The following is a 10,840-nucleotide window of genomic DNA, read 5'->3' on the forward strand; positions in this document are numbered from 1 at the left end:
CAGGCGTCCCTAAAAAAGAGTTTTAAACAGGAGCACCTGGGTGGCTCGTTAGTTAAGTGTCCGAGTCTTGATTTCAGGCTCAGGTCATGATCTCATGGATCCTGGGATCCAGACCCATGTCAGTTTCAGAGCTTAGGGAGGAGTCTGCTTCTCTCTTTCTCCCTCTCCTTCTGCCCCTCCACAATCTCTCTCTCTCTCAAATCAATCAATCTTTTCTTTTAAATCTTTAAACATAAAATTTTCTTTAAATAGTTAGATTGAGGGGCTCCTGGGTGGCTCAGTCATTAAGCGTCTGCCTTCAGCTCAGGTCATGATCCCAGGGTCCTGGGATTGAGCCCCACATCAGGCTCCCTGCTCAGCAGGAAGCCTGCTTTTCTCTCTCCATCTGCTGCTCCCCTGCTTGTGTTCCCTCTTTCGCCGTGTCTCTCTGTCAAATAAATAAATAAAATATTTAAAAATAAATAACTAAATAAAAATTAAAAAAAATAAATAAATAGTTAGATTTATTTAGCCAGATATCACTTTCCACTTGGCCGATAGGCTGAGTTTGTGTTTCTGGGGAAGATATCTGGATGGATGGGATGGGGTGAGGAGGTTTCTCACTGTATGCCCCTTTGCCCCTGCTTCTTTATTTTTTATTTTTTAATTTTGAAGTAATCTCTACACTCGCTGAGATCAAGAGTTGCATGCTCTTCGCACCTTTTAAAATGTTGTGCCCTCTGCAAATAGGACCTGGCCAAAAAGTTAATAAAATTGAAACTTAAAAGAAGGTAGGTGGGTTGGTGTAGGGCAAGACAGACCTTTTTGCTCTGATGGGAAAGAATGAAAGAAAGCAGGAACGTATGCATGCTGGACCACTCTCATATTCAGCCACACGTTCGATGTGTGCCCCTGTACCTACCAAGGTCTGCTCCGGGGAGCTAGCCCCTAGCCAAGGGTGTGGGGGGTAGGGGAATGGCACGCAGGCTACCTCATTTGGGCTGACTCTGAGAGGCTGGGTCTGAGCGGCTCGCTGCCTTTGAAGGCCTCGCTGACTCAGACCAGGAGCTAGATTTTTTCCTTCCCAGTCTGGTGACCTCCTCACACCACCCCCTTAAGCACTGCTCAATAAATAATAGTAAAACATGGGGCGCCTGGGTGGCTCAGTCGGTTGGCTGCCTTTGGCTCAGGTTATGATCCCAGAGTCCTGGGATCAAGCCCTGCATGGGGCTCCCTGCTCAGCGGGGAGTCTGCTTCTTCTTTTCCCTCTGCTGCTCGCCCCGCTTGTGTGTGTGCTCTCTCCTAAATAAGTTAAAAAAAAATCATAGTGAAACAAGAGCTGCTGCCCACGGAGTTGCAGTTTGTGCCCAGCTCTGGTACACAGACAGCTCCTTCAGCCTCACGGCCGCCTCACCAAGCAGCCGCTGTCACCTCAGCTATGTGGTAGACAAGGACTCGAGAGTCTGTCAGCGCTAACCTCGCCCACTGTCATACTCTCTAACCCAGCCAGAGGCAGACAGAAGATTCGAACCAGAGGCACATGCATACATACCCATTACCATTTATTAAACGCCTGTGTGCTGAGCCACTGTGCACCTCGCTTAGAGGTGTTTTTACGAGGTCATCTCACCCACCTGCGTTGAACGCAAGAAGTGTCACTGAGGGAGGGGACTGTCCCTGCCCTGGAGAAGCTGACCATCTGTGTCAGTGTCTTAGATGACCACAACAATCCCTCCATCTGTGCCACACTCCACAGCTTTCAAAGCCCTTGATCTATCTCATTTAATCATCTTGAAAATCCTGCCAAATCATGTTCACAATCTCTGCTCCGGGATGAGGAAACCCAAGCTCTCCAGGTCACACGGGGCTGCCCCCAAGATCATCCAACCAGCCTGGGTTGGAGCTGGAACCTGACCTCAGGTCTCATGACTAGGTCTCTGCAGAGCAGGGACAACATGCTGCCTCCATAGCCTGGGCTCAGTGGCTTCCAACCTGCTCTGGCGGGAGGACTCCCTCCCCACAGCTTGGAAATTGTTGCAGTCCTGCAAATGAAAGGGGCTGTTATTTAGGGTTTTAGTCAACCGGGGAAATTCACAGTGGAAAAACGACCAGGGATTCAGCACAGCTGAAAAGCAATAGCACAGTCATACCCAGACATTACTTATCCAGTCGGCAGACGATATTTGGAATACAAATAGACACCGAGACTTCTTGCAATAACCCTGCAGCCCCTGGGCAGGCAGCAGCTGGCTGAGACCCCAGTGCTGGAGCGGTTCAGAGGAGGACGCAGCTCCCAAGTCCTCTCGGTCAGAGCGCAGTGTTGTGGTGGGGGGTGGGGGTGGCGGGTGATATTCAATGGCATTGAGGGAAAATAGCATGGGGGGGATCGTGGGGAGCAAAGGGGCTTGGGGAGGGCCACGGAGCAGTGGGGAGGCTCGCAGGGTATATGGATGTGTGTGTATTTCTTTTGGAGGAAAAGGTTGACTCTAGATGTTCAAGAGCCATTAGAGAGAGCAGTTGGGTAGGAAGCAGACCAGAAGGGGAGAGAGTGGTCTAGAGGGGAGATAACATAAGAGGTTTGAAACTGCAACGAAATTAACTTTCAAGAAACAAAGAGAACTAACATCCAAGGCTGTGGTAATGGGTTCTCACTTGTCATTGAGTGACTGGGTGCCATACCCTGGACTATGTAGGCCTCTAAGCTTGGTGATCGTTCACTCATAGTTCCAGAATCTGCTGCAGGCAGTAGGGTACAGCAGTGAAGCTCATCAATGTTAGAACTCAGAAGCCCCAGTGCATGTCCCAGCTCTGTAAAGGTCTCAGGGCTTTAGCTTCCTCACCTGTAAAATGGAAGTGACAATAGTACTTGCCATGTTGCTATTTTGAAAATTAAGCCCAAGAGCATATGTTAAATACTGAGAACAGAGCTGTCCTAGAATAAACGTTTGATATTATTCCTGTGAAAAAGCCTTTCCCACTCCACACCGATCATACCCCTCTCCCCTGCACACTTGGATCTCCAAGCTCTTCTGCCACTTTTTTTTTTTTTTTTTTTTACTTATTTGTCTATTTGTATGTGTTTCTTGATATTAAACTGTAAACACCTGGCACATCATGGACATTTATTAAGTGAGGAAGGAAGGAAGAAAGGAAGGAAGAGAGGGAGGGAAGGAGGGAGGAAAGGAGGGAGGGGGGACGAAAGGGAGGAAGGAAGGGAGAGGAAAGGGTCCTACCTGCAAAAGCTTATAATTTTACTACCGAGGGGCGCCTGGGGGCTCAGTCGTTAAGTGTCTGCCTTTGGCTAGAGTCATGTTCCCAGGGTCCTGGGATCAAGACCCACATCGGGCTCCCTGCTCAGCTGGAAGCCTGTTTCTCCCTCTCCCACTCCTCCTGCTCGTGTTCCCTCTCTTTGCTGTGTCTCTGTCAAACAAACAAAATCTTTAAATTTTTTTTTTTTTTTAACTATGGAATGGGGCACCTGGCTGGCCCAGTCTATAGAGCATGCAACTCTTGATCTCGGGGTCATGAGTTCAAACCCCAGGTTGGACACAAGAGTTTACTTAAAAATAAGCTTACTGTGGAAAACTGGGATGCCCAGGTGGCTCAGATAGTTAAGTAGATGCCTTTGGCTCAGGTCATGATCTCTGGGTCCTGGGATCGAGCCACACATCAGGGTTCCTGCTCAGTGGGGAGCTTGTTCCCCCCTCCCTTTACCCCTCCACCTCACTCATGCGCACTCGCGCGCGCTCTCTCACTCTCTCACTCAAATAAATCTTTTTTATTTTATTTATTTATTTGAGAGAGAGAGAGTACAGGCAGGGGGAATGGTAGAGGGACAAGCAGGTACCCCACTGAGCAGGGAGCCTGATGCAGGGCTTGATCCCAGCACCCAGGGATTATGACCTGAGCCGAAGGCAGACATTTAACCCAGTGAGCTTCCCAGGTGCCCCTAAATTTAAAAAAAAAAAAATTTTTTAAGTTTACTACAAAAAGTCATCAAGGTGAAAAGAAACCATATGATCTTCATCTTCTATAAGCATATCTTCAGACCCTTCCCACAAAGCCATGGGGAACGGAGTTTACAAAACTCATATAAATTGCAATTCCAGCCTTCGTGGAACTGACGATCTATGCTGGGCGATGGGACAGGACATGTGAAAAATAGCTGTAGAGCAAGGCTGTGGTACTTGCCCACCGAGGGACGGTCAGAACCGCTGGCAGTCAATAGCCGGGAGAAGGCAGAACAATATGGGATGAGTCACAAGTGTGTGTCATCCTTGCTCAAGGTGAAATAGGGTTGTTGGGTAACAATAGGAAAATGTCACAAAGCTGGAGGAGCCAGTGCACGCCTCAGATTGGGGGGCACAGCCTTGGGTGTAGGGTTCACAGGACAAGAGAAAGAGAAGGCTCTGGGGGGGTGGTCAGGGCAAGCTTAGTGGGATGGTGGCTGGGATCAAACTCCAGAATCAGGGTCCCGTGGAACTCTTACTGGCTTGGAGCCCCAAGTGTTCAGAGTTGGCCTTCTATCTTCCCTGTGCTGTGAGCTCTCCTAGATGTTGATTTCTGGTAACTTGATTTATTTGAGAGACAGAGCACGAGCGGGGAGCAGGGGACACAGAAGGGGAGAGAAAGAGAATCCTAACCAAACCCCCTCCTGAGTGCGGAGCTCCACTGGGGCTCAATCTTATGACTGAGATCAGAGTCGGGTGCTTTAACCCACTGAGCCACCCAGGCGCCCCTCTGCTAACTATTATTATGCAAGTAATATGCTTTCAGAGAAGAAAGGAGGAGAAAGAAAAGGAATACAAAGAACCAAAGAGGAGAAAATAACCTATTAGTCCCATCCCCCTCTGCCAAAAATTCACTCCAAGTTTTGGTGCCTGTCCATTCATTCCCCCCCTTTATGTACCCGCCTACCCTTCAAGCTACCTATTCTTCCATCCGCCCATGTGCATCAGAGTTCTCAGCTGCAAACAACAGGATCTACTCTAACAGAAAAGGAATTGATTAAAAAACATTCAAGTGTCGTCTGAGTGGCTCAGTTGGTTGAAGGACCAACTCCAGATTTTGGCTCAGGTCATGATCTCAAAGTCCCAGTATCAACACCTTCATTGGGCTCTACACTCAGGAATCTGCTCCAGATTCTCTCTCTCCTCTTGGCCCTTCCTCCACTCACGTGCTCTCTCTCTCTCTCTCTCAGATAAATAGAAAAAAAAAAAAAATCTTTAAATAAAACAAAACGTTCAGAGGCACCTGGGTAGATCAGTGGGTTAAGCCTCTGCCTTTGGCTCAGGTCATGATCTCGGGGTCCTAGGATCAAACCATCAAACCCTGCATCAGGCTTTCTGTTCAGCAGGGAGCCTGCTTCCCCCACCCCCTCTGCCTGCCTCTCTGCCTACTTGTGATCTCTCTCTCTGTCAAATAAATACATAAAATCTTAAAATAAAATAAAACATTCAGTGGCTCAAGAAGAATCCAGAAAGGAAAATATTCAGGCTCAGAAGTCAGAGATGATGCCCAAACCACCCCATGGTACTTTGCTAGTCAAGCCACCATGGCAGCTGTCAGCATGAATTCTGCAACTTGCTCCAACTCCCCCTCTTCAACGATGGTAGAAACTGGACCTCAGAACGTCCCTCCCGTTGCTCTGAAGGCCAGACGCCTCCTCCAGCCCCCTTCCCCGGGATGCCTGCTATCTCTTACTGTCTTCCAAAGCAAAACCCATGTGGTTGCATCAGATTTGTGGAGCCTGGGTCATGTGCAGACACCTGAGCTGCAAAGGGGTCTGGGAAAGGAAATTTTTGGCCTTTACCCGTCAGAGGTGTGAAATTGATGATCCAGGGAAAACCCACAGGCACCAGAAAGTTAATCAAAAGTTACCGGTGGGGGCACCCTGGGTGGCTCAGAGGGTTAAAGCCTCTGCCTTAGGCTCAGGTCATGATCACAGGGTACTGGGATCTAGCTCCACTTCGGGGTCTCTGCTCAGCGGGAAGCGTGCTTCCCCCTCTTTGCCTGCCTCTCTACCTACTTGTGAACTCTGTCAATTAAATAAATTAAATCTTAAAAAAGAAAAAAAAAAGGTACCGGTAACCATAATGTATGGCAAATGTCCCTTACACTAGGCATTGTTTTTCTCCTCACAACTACAGGATGGCATCAGTTTCATCAGTCTCTGAATCTCCAGGGCCTGGCCCAAGGTAGACACTTGATACATGAGGAAGGAAAGGAGAAAGAGAAGGGAGAGATCACATATGTACACGTTGCTTTACTAAACAAGATTGGAGGAAGACCTCGTGTTAATAGAGTCCACTGGGCTCCCAAGGCCTCCTGTGGATTCTGAAGGAAGGAGACTCCCTTGCCCAGCATGCAGGTACGAGGCTGTCCTCCCACCCCCGTCAGACTCTTGCTCTGCCCCTGGCCTGTAGCATCTGGACCACAGGGAATGATGTCCTGGGGAGTCACTTACTTCTTGGTAGCCCACCTGTTGGCCTAATGTCACTCAGGCTGTCACTGAATCTCCTTCTCTCCCCAATCCCAGAGTTCGTGAGGTTTTAAGTGGTCTCTGAAGGCCAATCTAGAACAGTTGCTGCAAAGGCAACATCCGAGGTCTCCCCAAGGTGATAAAGATCACATTCAAGGCACCACATTCAAGCGGCTCTATTAAAATCAGGCTCGTTCTTCACGGTCAAGGTGTGCTGTCACAGAATTATATGGGTCCTGGCTTTTAGAAGTTTATGCTGTTGTTTAATTGTTAAGAGGCTAGATACACATGCTTAAATGACAAGCTCTCTTGCTGCCAAATAAGGTAGGAAAAAGTCGCGAGCTCCTAGCTCTCAGGGCGTGGGGATGGCCAAGCCTCACAGGCTGGGTGAGAGGTGAGGGAGAGGAGAGAGGAGGGGAGGAGAGGCTGGGGGATGAAGGGGTCCGGGAGCCACCGCTGATAAGCATTCTCCCCTAACCCCTCCAAGCAGGTCAGACCCTGTAACTTCTATGAATTGCTATAACATCGTGAACCCCTCCTCCTCATGGCTGAATGTTTCGGTGGTTATCTGGTTGTCCTCTGCCCCCTGCCCTCCATCCCAGACCTGGCTGTGGTGACCCAGGAAGGTGCTGGGTGGGCAAAGGCTGGTGGGGACCAAGTCAGGGAGAGGCTGCAAGGAGGGCGAGGCTGAGACCCATCACAAAGCCCGTGTGAAGCCTCCCCCTCACACTCCTTTCCCCCAGGGAGGAGCTGCTGATGAGTTTCTGGAGTGTTCAATCCAATTAGTGCCCTCCCCTGCTCCAAGGAGGGGCCCAAGCCACCACTCCCCTCCCTGAGGTGGAGACGGGCTGGCAGGGGGTGCCGAGGAGGTCTGAACACCCTGACCCAGCTCCTCCTGGCAGCGCTGCTGGCTTGCTGCCACACAGAGGCTGCTATGACAGCGCCCGTCTCTAGGCGACTGTTCTGGGGAATGGTCTGTTTTGGCAACCAGAGGGCCCCTGGGTAAAGGGGGCCGCTGGCCGCCGCGCATTTGCATAGCAACCTCTTCTCCTCCCGGGGCCGGAGCCTGAGCTGGGTGCTGCTCCATGGAGGGGGCCAAGCGGCTGGGCGGCTCCGGTCAGCCGCAGCCCCTGCCATCCACCCGGCCCGGCCTCAGCCAGCAGGCCCACCCGGTGCAGGTGCCCTCCCTGCCTCAGCGCCCCCTCTTACCTCTCAGGGAGGTAGAGGCTGCCTGCAGAGCTAGGGCATTTCCGGAAAGGCTGGTACCCTAGGGAAGTGGGGAAATGATGCTTGGGGACCAAACACAGACACGGAGGTGAGGGGGATGAAATATCATCTTTTACAAAGAGTCAAAGTCACATGGCTTGGTAGCGTCGAAATGCCTTCTGGATAACAGGGTTGGCTCACCACATATTTAAGTGACCTCCCCCCCAACCCGGCAAAGGAAGCCCCAGGGGGTACTCAGATCATGTCATTTGGATCATTACATTGCAAGCGTATGTGTGAATTAGGAAATGGGTAGGCCTGGAAAAAACATTTGTTACCTAGAAAAATCAGGCAGTGATATTCCTGGGAAATAATTTCAGATACTTGCAGGAGGAACTTGGTGACACAGTAGTGTCTGCATTTCAGAAGAAACTGAAAGGGAAAATAAACAAGATAGTCCAGGAGGACCCCCCCCCCATCCTGCACAGACCCACCCCAACCCCAACCACATCTGCTATCTTGAGTCTGTGATGCCAACAGAGATACCAGGCTCTGAGCACACAGACAGTAACTGCCCAAGGACACATGCCCTGGGCTGGAACCCTAGAAGGGGGTTGGGCAGGGGCAGGTCACCTCAGCTGAGCGATCACATTCCCTGGCAGCTGTCCAAGGGGCAGCTCTGGCTGCACCTGTTTGTGGGGAGATTTGCTTTTATCAGTGTTGACACAGCAGCCTGGCCAGGGAGTAGGAGAGTAATAAATAAATGAGAGAGGGAGGGTGGGGGGAAAGGCAGGAGCCACCGAGGCGAGGCAAAAATGCTGAGGTCTTTTTTTTCCCTTGTTGTATGTCAGCGCGTTCAATCCAGTTTCCCCACCCTTGAAATCTCCGAGGATCATGGACCGGCCTTGGCATGGGAGCTCTGGGTCTTAAAGGGATAGAATTGCAGATCGGAAGCACCTGAAGATCCTTGTGTGCCAATGTCCCTCACCGACAGATCTCAAGGTTACTTGGTATCCTCACCTGCCACTTAACAGTTTGTCAGGAAGCTCGGCAGGAAGGGATTTCCTTCCTCCCTCTGCCAAGTTTCAGCATCGGGGAGACAAGTATGATTAAAGTGTTAGGTTTAGGAGTTAGTCAAACCTAGGATCAAACCCCGGTGCTGTCTAGCTGTGTGATTTGGGGTGCGCTAACTAACCAGTCTGAGCCTCAGCTCCTCCCCAGAAATGGGGGAACAAAACAAACTTCTGCCCAAGGAGGCAAGTGAGGACAGAAGCTAAGGCTTGGAATAATCCCTCCATATATATGTTCACTTGGTTGCTCTTTTTTCTTTTTTTAAGATTTTATTTATTTGTTTGACAGAGAGAGATCACAAATAGGCAGAGAGGCAAGCAGAGAGAGGGGAGAAGCAGAGAGAGAGAGCCCGATGCGGGGCTCGATCCCAGGACCCCGAGATCATGACCTGAGCAGAAGGCAGAGGCTTAACCCACTGAGCCACCCAGACGCCCCTTGGTTGCTCTTATTACCTATCAACAGCAAGTTTTTCTCGAAAATGTCCCTCCCCCCACAAAAAAAGAAAAAAAAAAAAAAAAAAGATCTGTTCCAGAAATGGCAGAAAGAACCTGCAATGCTCTTTGTCTCCCGGACGGAGCCAAAAGGGACCTCTTAGTTTCTTGGCTTTGCTTCCAGTCTTCAGGGGCTACAAAGCAGCTCACCTCCATTCTAGTCCAGTTCGGTGCCTAAGCGGGATGCAAAACACACCTGGTCATCAGAAGCTGCCTGACCAAGCCCAGCAACAGTTTGTAACAATTACCGCAGTGAGTCACTCCTGCCTTTCCGACAGGGAGGCAGCTAAGAAGGCAGGTTGCCGCTGTCAGACCACTGAACTCTAACCCCAGCCTTGGCAGCTCCCAGAGACAGGTTATTTAACTTTCATAAGACTTGGGGCACCTGGGTGGCTCAGTTCATTAAAGCCTCTGCCTTCAGCCTCTGCCTTCAGCCCCGCATTGGGCTCTCTGCACGGCAGGGAGGCAGCTTCCTCCTCTCTCTCTGCCTGCCTCTCTGCCTGATTGTAATCTCTGTCTGTCAAATAAATAAATAAAATCTTAAAAAAATAAATAAATAAAGACTTGCTCTCCTTGGGCGCCTGGTGGCTCAGTGGGTTAAGCCTCTGCCTTTGGCTCAGGTCATGATCTCGAGGTCCTGGGATCGAGCCCCACATCGGGCTCTCTGCTCAGCAGGAAGGCAGCCTCCCGCCGAACCCCCACCCCGCCTGCCTCTCTGTCTGCTTGTGATCTCTGTCAAATAAATAAATAAAATCTTTAAAAAAAAAAAACCAAACTTGCTCTCCTTATCTGTGAAATGGGCATAATAAAGAACCGCAAGCTTGTCTGGAGGATTGAATGCATGAAAAAAGCATGTAGTGAGGGCAGAACCCAGAGAAAGGGCTTGCTTAATCGTGTCCGCACTGACGGTCATTTGCTGTCTGATGAATAAGGCCAGGGACTGTGTCATACTCATCCCTGTATCCCCAGGTCCTCAAACAAAGCCTGGCGTTGAGTGGAGTCCAGTAATTTGATGAATGAATGAATGCAAGGCCCCTGCCCTCAAGAAGTTAAATCTACCCAGGAAATAGAAGGTGTAGGAGGCAGCAGAGGGTTAAAAGCCATTCTACCAGTCCCGAAGCCCCAGAGGCAGACGGTCCCTTTGATCCCTGTTTCATCTATCCAGGATGCTTTCAAGAGAGGAAAACAGGAAGTATCCCTGATAGCCCAGCCTCGCTCTGTTGTTGTTTTTTTTTTTTTTAAATGATGAGGGGTGGGGGGAGAATGGTCCTCTGGGTCACATTTTGCCAGTAAATCAGCCTCTTTCCTATCTCATCCTGGGGCTTCCAAAGGGGCAGATAAATAGCTTCTTGCTCAGTGCTGAGAGAGAGAGAGATGTGGTCCAGAAATGGCAAAGCTGACAGGTTGGGGTTCCTGAGCTAAAGCGTCTCTTTTGCATTCACTTCCTCCCTCCCTCACTGTTGAACAAGTGCCTGGCCTTGATCAGGGGACCTTAGGGTTACAGCTCAGTGTCTAGTGTCCAGGGTATAAACTGTCCAAAACAAAGGACAGTGAACTCAGAGAGGATGGGCCGAACACGGAAAGGCGAGAACGCTCCGAAGGGAGATAGCCA

The 10,840-nt window shown here is 50.1% G+C and overlaps 1 long non-coding RNA gene across 1 annotated transcript; it reads right to left on the reverse strand.

The window, feature by feature from the left end:
• Positions 1 to 1,520: 1,520 nt before the first annotated feature.
• LOC309865674 lies at positions 1,521 to 9,582 on the reverse strand. Its single transcript, XR_014312230.1, has 4 exons — positions 9,286 to 9,582; positions 7,670 to 8,098; positions 2,659 to 2,819; positions 1,521 to 2,021 (listed from the first exon to the last, which is right to left on the reverse strand). It is a non-coding gene; the product is annotated as an uncharacterized lncRNA (long non-coding RNA).
• Positions 9,583 to 10,840: the final 1,258 nt, after the last annotated feature.

The sequence above is a fragment of the Mustela nivalis genome (genome assembly GCF_964662115.1).
Source record: "Mustela nivalis genome assembly, chromosome: 5".
Lineage (NCBI taxonomy): Eukaryota > Metazoa > Chordata > Mammalia > Carnivora > Mustelidae > Mustela > Mustela nivalis.